The 16,883-nt window shown below is 46.5% G+C and overlaps 1 long non-coding RNA gene across 1 annotated transcript in view; it reads right to left on the bottom strand.

The window, feature by feature from the left end:
• Positions 1 to 6,416: 6,416 nt before the first annotated feature.
• Positions 6,417 to 16,883, bottom strand: part of LOC146062443 (uncharacterized) — a 64,798-nt gene continuing 54,331 nt past the window's right edge. Inside the window, exon 3 of the long non-coding RNA XR_014471320.1 lies at positions 6,417 to 6,696. This is a non-coding gene — a long non-coding RNA (uncharacterized LOC146062443). The remainder of the gene's footprint in view (positions 6,697 to 16,883) is intronic.

The raw sequence follows: 16,883 nt of genomic DNA, 5'->3' as shown, positions 1-16,883 counted from the left end.
CTGGGGCAATATGTATGCAGTGTGGGGAACCTTGGATGTACGCTATGTCTGACACTGCTCTAGGCTGCCAATTCATGTTGATAAAAGTCAGTCGGGGTGGATGCCATTATGAAGCTCCTGAACCTTTGCCTGCCCCTGGCCTGGGACTTTACACCAAGAGACAGACTTCTGCAGCAGAGGAGGTGGGCAGAAGGGCTGTGACATCACGCAGCGCAGAGGAAATGCCGCGTCACAGTGAGTATGTGGCGCAAGAAGGAAGCCTTCCACTGCGCCGCACTCACATGCTATGCTGACATTTGATCCATCAGCGTTGGAGATGAGGGTCCGTGTAGTTTATGCAAGAAGAGCTTTAGACGCTGCAGTCTACTGTAGCAGCCAGGAAGAAAAAAAAGTATGTGTACAGCACTAGACATCTGCAGATGCTGTGGGACTATTTTTGAGGTTTATTTGCAACAAATTGTATGCTGATTTTAAATAAATAAGTTAAAAAATACTTTTTTTAAATTATTTAATGTAGCATATTTTAACGCTTTTCATGCATATTTTAGCTATTTTTCATGCATATTTGCATGCATATTTCAAGCTTTTTATGTTGCATATAATCCTGTCTCTAGTCATGAGTTTACAATTTACTATCAGTGGGGCAGATGTATTAAGCTTTAACAAGAGATAAATGCAAGGGTGATAAAGAGAGATAGCGTCCAGCCAATCAGCTCCTACCTGTCATGTTACAGGCTGTGTTTGAAAAAAGTCAGTAAGGAGCTGATTGGCTGGACGTTTATCTCTCCTTATCACCCTCGCATTTATCTCTTGTTAAGGCTTAATACATCTGCCCCATGTGAGAAGTTTGTATATACTACAAATGTTTGTGTGGGTGTGTTCGATGTTCTTTAATTCTTCCCACAACTCAAAAACATCCTGGTAAGATTATAGATTACTGTCATCTGATACACAAAAGTGCCCATGTGATATGGAATTAGAGTGTTAGCTCCACTGGCGCAGGGACCTATGCAAATGGCTGTTCTCAGAAAGGCGCTGCAGAATGTGTGTGCACTATATAAATAATGGTAACCCATAAAGGCTGAAGGTTCTGGTAGCTGACAGGACATAGGCTCCCGGGACCTGAGTATCTGCCTTCTGCGATGTTCCAGTCACCTGTTGCCATGATCTGATGGCGCATGATGGTAACATGGATGTCTGAGGAAGGACATGATATAATTCAGTATGGGGGAGAAGGGGGGTGCACTTTTCACTTGGCTGAAGCCAATCAATGCCCATGGGCGGGGCTTCGCAGGAGTGTCAGGGGAGGAGCCGAGCTCCGTGCACTGAAATTTTAGAGAGAGAAAAAACATTTGTGGTAAAAGTTTTCAACATCGGTCATAGACCATCGATGATATTGAATCATCAATGTTCAGTAACCGTCCCTAAGTATAACCAGTAACGTAATGGAGTGATCCAAATGCGGCTTTGTCTAATACACTATGCGATTTGGGCCTGGTTTCACCCGATTCGGATGGATCGGGCAGTGAAATCGGGTCAAACTGCATGTCTGGAAACCCCGTCCGACCCGATGCGCAGTGCCGTGCACATCGGATTGGAGTTGGGAGGTTGGACCGGCTGCACAGAAGATTTGCTAAATGTGGACACATTCATTATTGTCGACACCTCACCTTTACTCTAACCATAACTCTAGCGCTAACCCTAACTCTAATCCTAAATCTATCCCTAAATAAAATTCTAATCCTAACTCTAACCCTAAACTTAACTAGCTCTACTACTAAGCCCAGGGCTGGGCAACACCGGCCCTCCAGATGTTAATGAACTACACATCCCAGCATGCCTTGCATCAGTTTCAGCATGGCCAGATAGCAAAACTAATGCAAAGCATCCTGGGATGTGTAGTTCATTAACATCTGGAGGGCCGGTGTTGCCCAGCCCTGCCTAAGCCTCAAGTTCCATATACACTGGGTAATTTTGAGCTGAAAGCCGCTCAGTTTTGTCTTTTGAGCCGCCCGTGTGTATGGGGCAGCGCTGAGCACTGATGTGGGCTCCCGCATCGTCGTCGGCAGCCGACGCCCATCTGCTGGTGTTACCGGCAGGTGAGCGGTGGGTGGATGGCTTTCCATAGCGTCCTGCTATGGAAAGTTGTCAACTCTCCACGCTTTGGGTTGGTGTTGATAGTGGGGGTGGAGTGGGGGTGCTTTTAACATTGTAAGCACCCATTACGGTGCTTATACAATTAATAATCTTATAGGGGGCCCATTTAACACTGAAAACACCCATTAGGGTGCTTATACAATTTTAAATCGTATACCATTGTATATGGCATACAATGGCATACTGTACAATGCGATGGTATACAATTTAAAATTGTATAACATCGGCTGCCATCACGTAACATTGCATCGCATTGTATGGCTTATGGTATGCGATGCGTGCCGTGCTGGGAAACAAGTACCAATTAATCTTACTCTAACCCTAACTCTATCCCTAAATCTACCTAACCCTAACTCTAACTAACCCTTACTCTATCCTTAACCCTAACACTAAATCTAACTAACCCTAACTCTAACCCGAAATCGAATTAACCCTAACACAAAAATCTATCATTTTAACAATGTCGATATTTGTGAATGTCGGCATTTTACACAACCTTATGTCATACCGTACTTGCCTAAATTTTATACCAGTCTCCATGAGAAACCCAGACAGGAGATGCACCCGGGGACCTCGGCGGTGGAGCCGCGCATTTGCGTCATTAGGCCCCACACCCATGAGGATAAATTCTCGAAACCACGGGTCCTCGAGGATGGGGTGGGGCTAAAGTGATGGTGATCTGTGTCCTTTTAGCCCCGCCATCTCCATTCTGATCCATGACTCCTGGCATTGTCCTTCTATCCTGCCAGCTTCCTTTGGAAGGGGCTGGATGTGGGGAAGTACCCCCAGAATATGTAGTCTCATGGTGGCCCTTCCAGGGGAGTAGGTAAGTATACCTTCTGTGCATGCCGGTATTCTGACTGCTGACATTCTGACCAACTCCTGGGAATCAGGAGGCTTTTGCGTATCCTGTTATCCCCGGTGATTCTCGGCGCACATTTACAGCGATATACTGACCAGTGGTGTTTGGCACCAGGAAACGTTTTACTGCTGCCCCCGACCCAGAGCCCCTAGGCACAAACCTTTATTGCCCTCCCACTCACTCTAGCACTCACCCAGCACCATTATAACGGTCATTTGTATCTGCTGAATAGTTTAATGACTGCAAAACTGTGATCTGTATCCACTTGAATAAAAAGCCGAACACCCAGGAAATGACAGAACGCGCGTTCCGTGTCACCAGGATTATTTGGCTCCCGCTGGAATTGTGATTAAAGTGTAATTATACCACAATTTGTTCTTCTGTGAATGATTTGTACTTGGTTGTGACAGTAACTGCTGCTATTGCTATGTAACAGATGACACATTTCGTTCAACCTCTTGAAGTCTGCTGCGGAGAGCAGATCTAAGTCTCCCGTATTTAGCACAGTAGTCATACAGTACAATGCGGATTTTGTTACAATTTGGCAACAGTGTTATTGAGGAAAATACTCCTCTCTCTCTCCTTGTTTAACTTCCATGTGGGTATATTCTGCCTTCTCTTCCAATGCCAGCACATAGTAAGCCAGAACCATCGCTGGGTGCCCGAATACAACAGAAGGATGATATCAGCTTAACAGTAACAACATTTTTTACGGATAAAAGCTTTAAATAAAATATTTTATTGCAAAGTTCTCGCAGGTGAAAGCGCGCGTTCCGCCATCTGTCAGCCCTGCCTACTGTGACGCTCGGACCAGCGCATTAATTAATGACGTCTTTTTCCAAATTTCTCCTACAGAACGTCTCCCGGGAGCTTCGTTTATGCCTTAAATAAATCTTTGCAGATTGGAAATGTTGGGTTTGTCTTCAAAATTTGAACATTTCAAACTTTTTATTACTGTACATTTCCGTTTGCATGCACAGAAACGTGCTCTACAGATGTGACCCAGGGAAAATGTAGGCAACTGTCCTATATGTGTTGTGTGGGTTTATTTGGTCTTTCCACTAGTGTGGGCAATCCCTCATGCTCTCGCACCCTCAGACTCCCGCACCCTCAGACTCCCGCACCCTCAGACTCTCGCACCCTCAGACTCCCGCACCCTCAGACTCTCGCACCCTCAGACTACCGCACCCTCAGACTACCGCACCCTCAGACTCCCGCACCCTCAGACTCCCGCACCCTCAGACTACCGCACCCTCAGACTACCGCACCCTCAGACTCCCGCACCCTCAGACTCCCGCACCCTCAGACTCCCGCACCCTCAGACTCCAGCCCCCTCAGACTCCCGCACCCTCAGCCTCCCGCACCCTAAGACTCCCGCACCCTCAGACTCTCGCACCCTCAGACTCCAGCATCAAGTAGAAAGCTGGCTTTTTAGTAAGTAGAGAACGACACATTGTATGGGCCTGATTTAGACCTTAACACTGTTGCGCGAATTAGCAGATCGAACGTTTATAGAATGACTGCGCATGTGAACCATATGAATTACGCATGCATGAGGGGAAATGGCGGCAAAAAAGCATACTGATCTAATTGCAATCCCCTCGCAACTTGACTGATAGGAAGCCGTCGTTTGGGGGTGGGAAAATGCAGGTGTTCCCAGGCATTTTAAGGGAGGTTTAAATGATCAGTCTGTGTCCGTCACAGAGTTGTGGTACGGTCAGACTTACTCACATGTGCACAGGCTGGGGTAATTGCGTGTGGATTTGCGGAGGGGGATAGCGAATACCCATTCACTCACAATTCACTGCCAGACTTGCACAGGACAGGTTTAGCGGATAGCTACTTGCAATCGTATGCCACTTTGCACATCAGCAATCCGGATTGAATCAGGCCCGCTGTTCCAGTTCTAATGACTGGCTCTACGGGAGACGTCAGGGTACCACATGCGGAGTGTAATCTCACCAATCATATTTTGCCCAGCCTCCGTATCAGGGATGTTCTTTGAAGTCTTGAGAGTGAGCGACAAGCACTTTGATAATTCTCCAATGATTACGGAGCAGCGGCCAAAACAAGCCATAAGTGCCTCACCTGCCACATTAACCCCAATGGCTGGAAACGGCTTCCCGGGCATTTCCGAATGTTTCCACATCCAGGAGCAGCGAGACTGGGAACAGAGCTTGTGACGCGTCCCCTGACTTCCTTGGGCCATGAGAGAGCACGTAGAACAGGATGTTATGATTTATGGAACACATACAAGGCCTTAAGTACAAAGAGCAGGGTGTGATTATTATGTCAAGTGCTTAATAATTCATTATACTAAGTGCTTCATTATTCCTTGGGGAAATGCTCGAGAGAAAATCCCTAGAAGTCACATGAGCCGGGCGTTTGGCGTCTGCGTCCATCCAGCAGACACTGTGATGCTGTGGGGGACTGCCTCATATCAGGCTGGTTTTGCATTTTAAGGCTTCATTTAATTTTTTATTTCTTTTTAAATAAAACTTAAAGTCGGCAGCTCCGAGAATAATTCTGTCACCTCCGCCCAGCGCTCACGTCAATCAAGAAGTGCAATAGGAAGGAAACGCAATTTATGTGGAGCAATCGGGGGTGAGCACTATTTTCTTGCGCAAATAAAGCGTGATTGTATTGTGAATGGAATTCCTATGTATCTATAGCTTCCAGGGTATTTCGGGGGCATTCAGCTTTATTCTTCCTTAGGGTTAAAAAGATGAAATGGATGATGAAGGTGGAATGCGCGCATGGGCAAGTATAGTGGTGTATTCATGCGAATGAGGCCCATCTTGATACCAGTAAAGATGTATTCAATGTACAGCGATATTGGGTCCTGATTCTGGTTCACTTGCAAAAGCAAATTCTCTCTAATGGAAAAGACCATGCTGCACTGTGGGGGGGCAGATATAACATGTGCAGCGAGAGTTGACATCTATATTGCAGTGTAAGAATAAAGCAGGCATGGTTTACCCTGCACAGAAACATAATAACTCAATCTAATCTAACTTTCTCTGCTCATGTTACGTCTGCCCCACCTGCAGTGCAGGTGTGGTATAGGGTTCCGACAGTCATTAACCTGACGTCGGGATCCCGACTGGCTGGACTCAGACAGCATGGTGAGCGCAACAAAGCCCCTTGCGGTCTCGCTACGCTCACCACCTATTCTATTCTCCCTCTATGGGGGTCGTGGACCTTCACGAGGGAGAATAGCCGGTGGCCGCCGGGAACCTGGCTGTCGGTGTTTTAACAGTTGGGATCCCGAAGTCGGGTAAATGACTGTCGGTATCCCAACTGTCGGGACCCTGTCCAGCACCCTGCAGTGCAGCATGCTTTTGTCCATTAGAGAGCATTGCATTGGCAAGTGAACCAGAATCAGGCCCTTTACACTTACACTGTCACAGACTGTAGTATATATATATATATATATATATATATATATATATATATATAAAAGGAAAATGACAATGCTCAAAGGTAATATGAATGATAATTTGGTGGCAAACGATACCAGTCTCGTGGGGATAATTCCCAAAGTTCCACAAGGGTCTGGTCTGGTGTTTTCGATCCTAACACCTGTGGATTTTTAATTCCTTTATAGTCAACACTATGCTTGTGTCTTAAGCCGGCTGCTCCACTTAAATATCCCGAATCCACACGAGTTGGTTTATCTGAAAACAAAAGAAGAGTGGGCGCTCCGATAGTGTATTACCACTTTTTATTTGAACAGGAAAGATTAAGAACAATCAGGTAGGGTCACGTACCGCAAACTGCGGCTGTTACCTGCCGCTGGTATATAAAATATAAGACAAACAGTTGGAGAGGTTGCACTCCTCCTTGCAGCCTTTGAGTACACGATCAACAGAGACGCTAGGCCACACCCCTAAGCGTTTGTCACACCGGACTTTGTCAGAGGGCTATATATATATATATATATATATATATATATATATATATATAATTTTCCATATATGCCGGCACTCCAATAATAGGGAACAACTTGGTCGGTGCACTCCTAAACAATCTGTAGAATTCCAAGAATGAAGGCACACGACACAGGATCAACTTTTCACCGCAAGTGTATTTTCAGGCTAGTAACATCTAGCGCTTTCAGGGGATACAACCCCCGTCATCAGGATGGTAGCCACACAGGTACAATGGTGCAGTCAGGTAACCCCAGCTCCTCCCCAAACAACATTTAAATAGCAAACATGTCTGATTACTCACCTGTCCTGTCGCCCGGCTCCCGCGGCCGCACATCGCCAAACCGGAAGTGCGTCATCGCATGCTGTCCAGGACACAGGAAGTTCACTGCTGGAGCGCACAGCGTGCGCTCCAGGACCCACTTCCGCGTTCCACTGGATGAAGCGTCCATCCTCCTCATTGGGCGGTGCTACCCTCCGTGGATGCCGGCGCTGTAGAACAGGGAATGCCTAAAACAAAATAATAATAACAACACAGTGAGACAGAGAACATTAAAACATCGACAATAAGTATCCTAGTTTAAGGGATACAAAATAATAGCCAATACACTACAACTGGACGTACAGACAAATAAATAATACTCTATTCTGCATAAATTAAGGATTAGATCAAACACAAGTGGGCTATATCAGGACTCCTCCTGAAAGCTGAAAGTCCTAGGGTATCAAACATAGACCTAGGCATACAGTATATTACACAGAAAAAATAGTTTTACATATAAAATGGACTGTTAGGTGAGACTATTCCAGTTGATCTTGTCATTGAGACCACCCGGTTTGGTGGTCCCAAGTCTCAAGATCCACTGGGTCTCCCTAATAAGCAATCTTTTGGCTCGATCACCTCCCCTGGCGCTCAGTGGGACCTGATCCAACATAAAGTATTTTAAAGATGATAGAGGGTGACCCATGCTTTTAAAATGACGTGGAACCGGCTGGTCCACATCTTTTCCCTTAAGACTCAAGTCAATAGATGACCGATGGGCCGCCATCCTCTCTTTGAACTTGCGGGTGGTTTGGCCCACATACCATAATCCACACGGGCAGATGATCGCATATACTACGTGTGTGGAGGAACACGTCAGCACCGATCTAATCTCATACCTCTTATTGCAGTGGGGATGTTGAAAGTCCTTACATTTAATTAAGTATTTACATGTAATACAATTACCACAACCATAACATCCGGGGGGTTTTCGATAAACATTAGGCGGAGTCACCAGAGAATATTCTGAGGTACTCTTTACCTAGAACGGCGCCCGTCGCGGGCATCGCGGGTACATTTATGGCTACCCGCGACGCGACCGACGCGATGCCCGCGATTTTCCCATTGAAAACCATGTTAAACCTGAAAAATCGCGTCGGTCGCGTCGCGGCCGGCCATAAATGTACCCGCGATGCCCGCGACGCGATGCCCGCGATTTCCCATAGGGAACAATGTTAAAAGGCAGATTGACCGCGATTTTACCGTTAAATGCCTCAATGACCGCGATTTTGACATAGGAAACAATGTTAAATGGGCCACAGAGCCCAAATAGTCCCCCTGAAGTCTTAAATGGCCCCCAAAATTTTTAACGCCACCCCACGATCAACGTGAACCCGAAGCGTGGCGAGCGCAGCGAGCCCCGCGAGGGGCGGCGGTACGCGTCCTACGACCTTTTCATGCCCTACTATCCACGTCGGCGTGGAGTTGAGAATAGAATAGTGTGGCGAGCGCAGCGAGCCACCGAGCCCGAAGCGTGGCGAGCGCAGCGAGCCCCGCGAGGGGACGCGGATACCTTCACAGGTAAACGCGTCCCCTCGCGGGCTTCACAGGTGTCCGTGGCGACGCGGACACCTGTGAAGCCCGCGAAGGGACGCGTTTACCTGTGAAGGTATCCGCGTCCCCTCGCGGGGCTCGCTGCGCTCGCCACGCTTCGGGCTCGGTGGCTCGCTGCGCTCGCCACACTATTCTATTCTCAACTCCACGCCGACGTGGATAGTAGGGCATGAAAAGGTCGTAGGACGCGTACCGCCGCCCCTCGCGGGCTCGCTGCGCTCGCCACGCTTCGGGTTCACGTTGATCGTGGGGTGGCGTTAAAAATTGTGGGGGCCATTTAACAATTCAGGGGGACTATTAGGGCTCTGTGGCCCATTTAACATTGTTTCCTATGTAAAAATCGCGGGCATTGAGGCATTTAACGCTAAAATCGCGGTCAATCTGCCTTTTTAACATTGTTCCCTATGGGAAAATCGCGGTAATCGCGGGTACCCGATTTTGATGTACCCGCGATTTACCCGCGATTACCGCGATTGCCGCGATTTTACCCGCGATCCCGCGATTTCAATCGTGGGCGCCGTTCTAGGTAAAGAGTACCTATTCTGATATATCCGCATGGACCAACCGGTCCCTAAGGTTTCTCCCCCGTGTATATGCAAGAAGTGGTCTGTGGTCTTTGAGGCCAGGTAGCTCGTTATCCATCCGAATGATGGGCCAAAGAGCCCTAGAAGCTCTCCTGACAATGGGGCTTGACGATGAGAATTCATGAACCCAGGGGATCATCTTCTCTTTTTTCTTTTGCTTAGGGCACCACAGGGCTTCAGGGTCCATATCCAGAACCTGTTGTTTTTGTACTGTCAACAGGTCCCTGTCATAACCTCTGACCAGGAACCTTTCGATCATAAGATCTAATTCATTAGGTAACCTCTCCCTGTCACTGGTCAGCCGTGCCACCCTCAACATCTGTGAGAGGGGCAGACCCTTTTTAAGGGATGGGGGGTGGTGGCTAGAGGCCCTCAACAAAGTATTCCTGTCGGTGCTTTTGGAAAATCGACTAGTTGTTATAGCTCCATCTTTGATTTTAACGGCTACATCTAGAAAGTTGGCTTTACATGTACTACAATCGTAGGTAAATTTAATAAACGGACTTTTGGCATTAATATCACTCATCAGGCTACGGAACCTCTCCTCCCCCCCAGTCCAAATGAGGAACACGTCATCTATAAACCGTAGGTACAGCATGACGTGTCCCCAAATGTCCTGGTCACTGAAGAAGAGGTCCCGCTCCTGAGCGAACATATACACATTCGCGTAAGAGGGGGCAACGGAAGACCCCATTGCACAACCTCTACGCTGAATGTAGTATGCTCCATCAAACAGAAAGAAATTGCGGCATAAGGTCAACTCAAGGAGGGAGAGAAATAAATCATGGTTAAAAATAGCAGGGTCTAAATACTTTAGAAGGAACTCCTTCATGGATCGAAGTCCACCCTCATGGGGTATCGATGTATATAAGCTGCATACATCGAGACAGCATAAAAGAGCACCAGGAGGAATGACATCAATCTCCTTCAATTTGCAGAGAAAGGTGTTAGTGTCCTTGAGGAAGGTTTTTTCACGAGGAAGTAGTGGTTGCAAGATGCTATCAAGCATTTGGGAAACCGGTTGTAGAAGCGATCCCCGGGCCGAGATGATAGGACGGCCGGGGGGCTTAACCGGATTCTTGTGGAGCTTCGGCAGTGTATACAGTACTGGAATCACGGGGTGTTGAACCTTCAAGATCTGGACCACTTTCTCAGGGAGAAACTTTGCAGCTTTAGCTGCATCTAACACCGAAAAGAGTTCCTTCTGGAAACCTACTGTCGGATCCCTGGCGAGACGGTCATATACCTCGACGTCAGACAATTGCCCCATGATTTCCTGTCTGTAGTCATCCACATTCATCACCACAGTTGCTCCGCCCTTATCGGCAGGGCGGATAATTATGGATTTATCCTTCTCCAAAGCTTGTAGAGCAACAATCTCTTCCTTAGACATGTTGGGTTTAATTTTGTAAGGAGTTGCTAGGAATCTATTCATCGAATCATCCATCAGCTTATTCTCTGGTGACTCCGCCTAATGTTTATCGAAAACCCCCCGGATGTTATGGTTGTGGTAATTGTATTACATGTAAATACTTAATTAAATGTAAGGACTTTCAACATCCCCACTGCAATAAGAGGTATGAGATTAGATCGGTGCTGACGTGTTCCTCCACACACGTAGTATATGCGATCATCTGCCCGTGTGGATTATGGTATGTGGGCCAAACCACCCGCAAGTTCAAAGAGAGGATGGCGGCCCATCGGTCATCTATTGACTTAAGTCTTAAGGGAAAAGATGTGGACCAGCCGGTTCCACGTCATTTTAAAAGCATGGGTCACCCTCTATCATCTTTAAAATACTTTATGTTGGATCAGGTCCCACTGAGCGCCAGGGGAGGTGATCGAGCCAAAAGATTGCTTATTAGGGAGACCCAGTGGATCTTGAGACTTGGGACCACCAAACCGGGTGGTCTCAATGACAAGATCAACTGGAATAGTCTCACCTAACAGTCCATTTTATATGTAAAACTATTTTTTCTGTGTAATATACTGTATGCCTAGGTCTATGTTTGATACCCTAGGACTTTCAGCTTTCAGGAGGAGTCCTGATATAGCCCACTTGTGTTTGATCTAATCCTTAATTTATGCAGAATAGAGTATTATTTATTTGTCTGTACGTCCAGTTGTAGTGTATTGGCTATTATTTTGTATCCCTTAAACTAGGATACTTATTGTCGATGTTTTAATGTTCTCTGTCTCACTGTGTTGTTATTATTATTTTGTTTTAGGCATTCCCTGTTCTACAGCGCCGGCATCCACGGAGGGTAGCACCGCCCAATGAGGAGGATGGACGCTTCATCCAGTGGAACGCGGAAGTGGGTCCTGGAGCGCACGCTGTGCGCTCCAGCAGTGAACTTCCTGTGTCCTGGACAGCATGCGATGACGCACTTCCGGTTTGGCGATGTGCGGCCGCGGGAGCCGGGCGACAGGACAGGTGAGTAATCAGACATGTTTGCTATTTAAATGTTGTTTGGGGAGGAGCTGGGGTTACCTGACTGCACCATTGTACCTGTGTGGCTACCATCCTGATGACGGGGGTTGTATCCCCTGAAAGCGCTAGATGTTACTAGCCTGAAAATACACTTGCGGTGAAAAGTTGATCCTGTGTCGTGTGCCTTCATTCTTGGAATTCTATATATATATATATATATATGAAGGGGGGGGGGGGGGTTATCGGAGAGCGCTAAAAGGTGTACCACCTAGTTACTTCAATGCAATATATAACACTGATACAGTTTGTGTAGTGACAGTTGATATTTGTCCCTTTCCCGAATGAGACGTGCCAATCTGTTCAAGGTATAAAAGTTCTTTATTGAAACCCACTAACAGGGGAGTCTTATCGGAGTAGCAGCCGATTATTGTCAGCGCAATACGAGGTCCATACTGTATTTCTATATATATATATATATATATATATATATATATATATATATATAAAGAACAAAAGGTACCCAAAATCCGCCCCTCAGTGATAGACAGCAGCAACTCTGAGAGTCCCCTGTTAGCCAGGACCCAGAACAGATAGAGATACAAAAAAGAAACCTGGGGCGAAATGTAATAGGGTGTGATTTTTTAGACATGTGCGATTTTTGGTCAAAAACGGCCGAAATCGCACATTTTCCGAAAATCGCACATTTAATAGGTTGAAAATCGCGGTAAAAAATCGCACTTTTTACCGCGAAATCGCACTTTTCTAAGTGCGATTTTTAGTCACATTTCAATTCGCATCCAGATGTTTTCCCATTATAAAGTATACAACTCGCAAATGTAATAGGGTGCGATTTTTGGTCAATGTTACCAAAAATCGCAAAAAAAATAGACCAGGTTCTGACAGGCGAATTTGACAGAACCATGCACAGATCATTGAGATCTGTGCATGGTTCTGTTAATAAAAATGTGTAAAAGTGTTTTTATAAAAAAAAAACGGCGTGGGGTCCCCCCTCCTAAGCATAACCAGCCCCGGGCTCATTGAGCCGGACCTGGTTCCAAAAATACGGGGGGACAAAAAGCATAGGGGTCCCCCGTATTTCTGAAACCAGCCCCGGACTCTTGGACCGGTCCTGGTTCCAAAAATACGGGGGACAAAAAATCTGGGGGTCCCCCGTATTTTGAAACCAGCACCGGGCTCCAACAGCCCGCGGTGTCATGCCACAGCCGGGGGACACTTTTTATACAAGGTCCCCCGGCCAAAACATGAGCACCGTGGCTGGTCAGCCTTGGACGGGGTACCTGGAGGAGTGGGGACCCCCCCAATAAAGGGGTCCCCCCCCCCCAGGCTTCACCCGTCCAGGGCTGAAGCCCGGGGCTGTCACCAGCGTCCGTGGCCATTGGACGCCGGCCTGATAGGGTTAAATCCGTCATACATATCATAACATTGCTTTTTACTAGCGAACTACAAGTGCCAGCAGACCTCCCCCGCATGCTGGGACTTGGAGAACCACAAGTCCCAGCATGCGGGGCATTAATGGGCCCGCTGGGACTTGTAGTCCACCTGTAAAAAGAATGTTTATAAAAAACACACACACAGAGAAGTACAAGTTTATTACACACACACACCTCACTTTTACACCAGCGTTACTTACCATTCCTGGATCCAGCGCTGGTCTGGCTGCTTCTCAGCCGGCTCCCCCCGCACTGACAGGCAGCGGGGAGAAGCGGCTGTCTCCGTCGCTTCTAACAGCCTCTGTAGCGCTGTCCGAGTGCTACAGAGGCTGAGAGCGTGATTGGCTGAGCTACAGTATGCGTCTCCATGGAGACGCATAGCTCAGCCAATCAGGACTGAGCTATGCGTCTCCATGGAGACGCATACTGTAGCTCAGCCAATCACGCTCTCAGCCTCTGTAGCACTCGGACAGCGCTACAGAGGCTGTTAGAAGCGACGGAGACAGCCGCTTCTCCCCGCTGCCTGTCAGTGCGGGGGGAGCCGGCTGTGAAGCAGCCAGACCAGCGCTGGATCCAGGAATGGTAAGTATGCTGGTGTAAAATTGAGGTGTGTGTGTGTAATAAACTTGTACTTCTCTGTGTGTGTGTTTTTTATAAACATTCTTTTTACAGGTGGACTACAAGTCCCAGCGGGCCCATTAATGCCCCGCATGCTGGGACTTGTGGTTCTCCAAGTCCCAGCATGCGGGGGAGGTCTGCTGGCACTTGTAGTTCGCCAGTAAAAAGCAATGTAATGATATGTATGATGGATTTAACCCTATCAGGCCGGCGTCCACTGGCCACGGACGCCGGTGACAGCCCCGGGCTTCAGCCCTGGACGGGTGAAGCCTGGGGGGGGGGGACCCCTTTATTGGGGGGGTCCCCACTCCTCCAGGTACCCCGTCCAAGGCTGACCAGCCACGGTGCTCATGTTTTGGCCGGGGGACCTTGTATAAAAAGTGTCCCCCGGCTGTGGCATGACACCGCGGGCTGTTGGAGCCCGGTGCTGGTTTCAAAATACGGGGGACCCCCAGATTTTTTGTCCCCCGTATTTTTGGAACCAGGACCGGTCCAAGAGTCCGGGGCTGGTTTCAGAAATACGGGGGACCCCTATGCTTTTTGTCCCCCCGTATTTTTGGAACCAGGTCCGGCTCAATGAGCCCGGGGCTGGTTATGCTTAGGAGGGGGGACCCCACGCCGTTTTTTTTTTTCCTTTTTTTTTTTGAACAAAATCGCATTTATGAAAATGCGCACATTTTCATGACTGAAAATGCGCACATTTTCATGACTAAAAATCGCGGCAAATCGCGGCAAATCGCATTTTTTGCCGCTAATTCGCATCTCATTACATATGCGAATTCGCGGCAAAAAATGCGATTTTTAAAGGTGCGATTTGGTGCGATTTTTTTTTAGTCTAAAAATCGCACCCTATTACATTTCGCCCAGAGTGCGCTAAGGGTGAAAGTACACAACTTTTCCTCAGTTTATAAAATATTTAATAAAAACCTACAACATGGCTTAAAAGAGATACACAATTTACACGGTCATTTGACATAGTGTATAATGATCCAATACAACAACAGGCCCAACGCGTTTCGTCAACTACGTGACTTCATCAGGGGCATTCGATGATTTGATTGACACAGATGCAGTTGCACTTCTTGCAGTGTCTCAAATCAATTGTATACAAGAATTTTTGTAGGTATATATATTTTACCAGATAACAGAGCTCTTGTTAGAACTAGCCCAAGGTATAACCCTTAAATACCCCGGTTCTCCCACTCAGTAACAGATGTCCACATCAAAGTTCAATCACGAATAAGACAAGGCTGGGTGACCGGATGTTGACTCTAGTGTATCCAAATAGCTGAATGTATTGCCAGCACATTGATTAAAAGTAATCAAACTATCTTCACTCCTATAGAGTATGAGTGCCGCCTTATTTCCTCAAGGTGTACATTGGAGGCATCATACCCCAAGCATTGAGGGCAGCAGAGGAATCAGGCAATCAAAGTAAGTCCTGAGTGTCGGGTCCAGCCTATATATATATATATATATATATATATATATATATATATCTATATATATATACTGTAGATATATATATATATATATAGATATATATAAAAGAAAAAATAAATGCGCAAATAGAACCTGGGAGGTTAAGTCCAATGAAAGTGGAAGTCCACAAATAGCAAGGGGTTAGTGTCCCACTTCAAAATTCCATATGCACTTTAGGTATAATTTTCACCCGGCTGCTCCAAAGGAAAAACCTTGATTGCACCGGCTGTAGCGATCTAGGGAAATAAATCAGAGCGCTTCATAGTGCAGTAAAAAACGACAAGTATTTATTTTTACGCGTAGGGGAGTGGCATGGCGTCGGTCGTCTTGTTCGTTGTTGGATGTCAAGAGTGTAACCACTCCAACTCCTGTGTGCTACACAGAGACTTATGCCTATACGCAATGGTTGTGTGTAACCGCCAACTTTGGTACATTACCTTATACTTATCCATGCTTGAAAATCTTTTTTAAAATTAAAAACTTGTTGTTTTTTACTGCACTATGGAGCGCTCTGATTTATTTCTCTAGATATATATATACATATATACATCCCTGATGAAAAATCTAGTAAAGATTTGAAACGTTGGTTACAGCAGAAGTCTGTGTCTGACTTATTTCTAAAATCCTTGGAGTGCCACCCTAACATCTGATATGCTACAGCGATTCAACACTGAACACTGAGGGAAGGCAACCAGGTCTACTTTATATTGTTTATGGAGTGCCGGTCCACTGGACAATACTATATATATATATGTATATATAAATATATATATACATATATCCTACTTCATTGTATTGATATCTAATCACTCTTTCAGTGTTCGCTTCTCTGATTCTACCTCCTCCTCACTACCTCTGTCAGTTGGCGTACCACAAGGCGTACCACAATTCTTAGGTCCTCTGCTTTTCTCAATCTATACCTATTCACTTGGGGAAACTAATCAACTCTTTTGGATTTCAGTATCACCTGTCCGCTGATGATAATCAAATCTATCTATCCTCCCCGGAATTGTCACCATCAGTATTGCTCCGTGTCTCTGAATGTCTTTCTGCCATTTCATCTTGGATGTCTTCTCGCCACCTCAAACTCAACATTTCCCAAACAGAATTAATTATATTCCCACCAGCCAAGAGTAGTCACCACCCTGATATCTCTATCACTGTTGAGAACACCACAATTAATCCTACCACACAAGATCGCTGCCTAGGAGTCATCCTGGACTCTGAACTGTCCTTCATTCCTCACATTCAATCCGTCTCTAAATCGTTACATGCATCTAAAAAACATATCCAAAATTTGTCATTTCCTTACACAAGACACTGCAAAAACTCTAATCCATGCACTCATTATATCATACATTGATTATTGCAATGGCCTCCTTACCGGTCTTCCCAAGAAAAGACTATCACCGCTACAATCCATTTTGAATGCAGCTGCGAGGCTGATCTTCCTGGCTAGACGGTTATCGTCTGCTGATCCGCTCTGTCAGTCC

The sequence above is a fragment of the Crinia signifera genome, chromosome 3 (assembly GCF_055691185.1).
Source record: "Crinia signifera chromosome 3, ASM5569118v1, whole genome shotgun sequence".
Lineage (NCBI taxonomy): Eukaryota > Metazoa > Chordata > Amphibia > Anura > Myobatrachidae > Crinia > Crinia signifera.
This window is presented reverse-complemented; position numbering and strand designations above follow the sequence as displayed.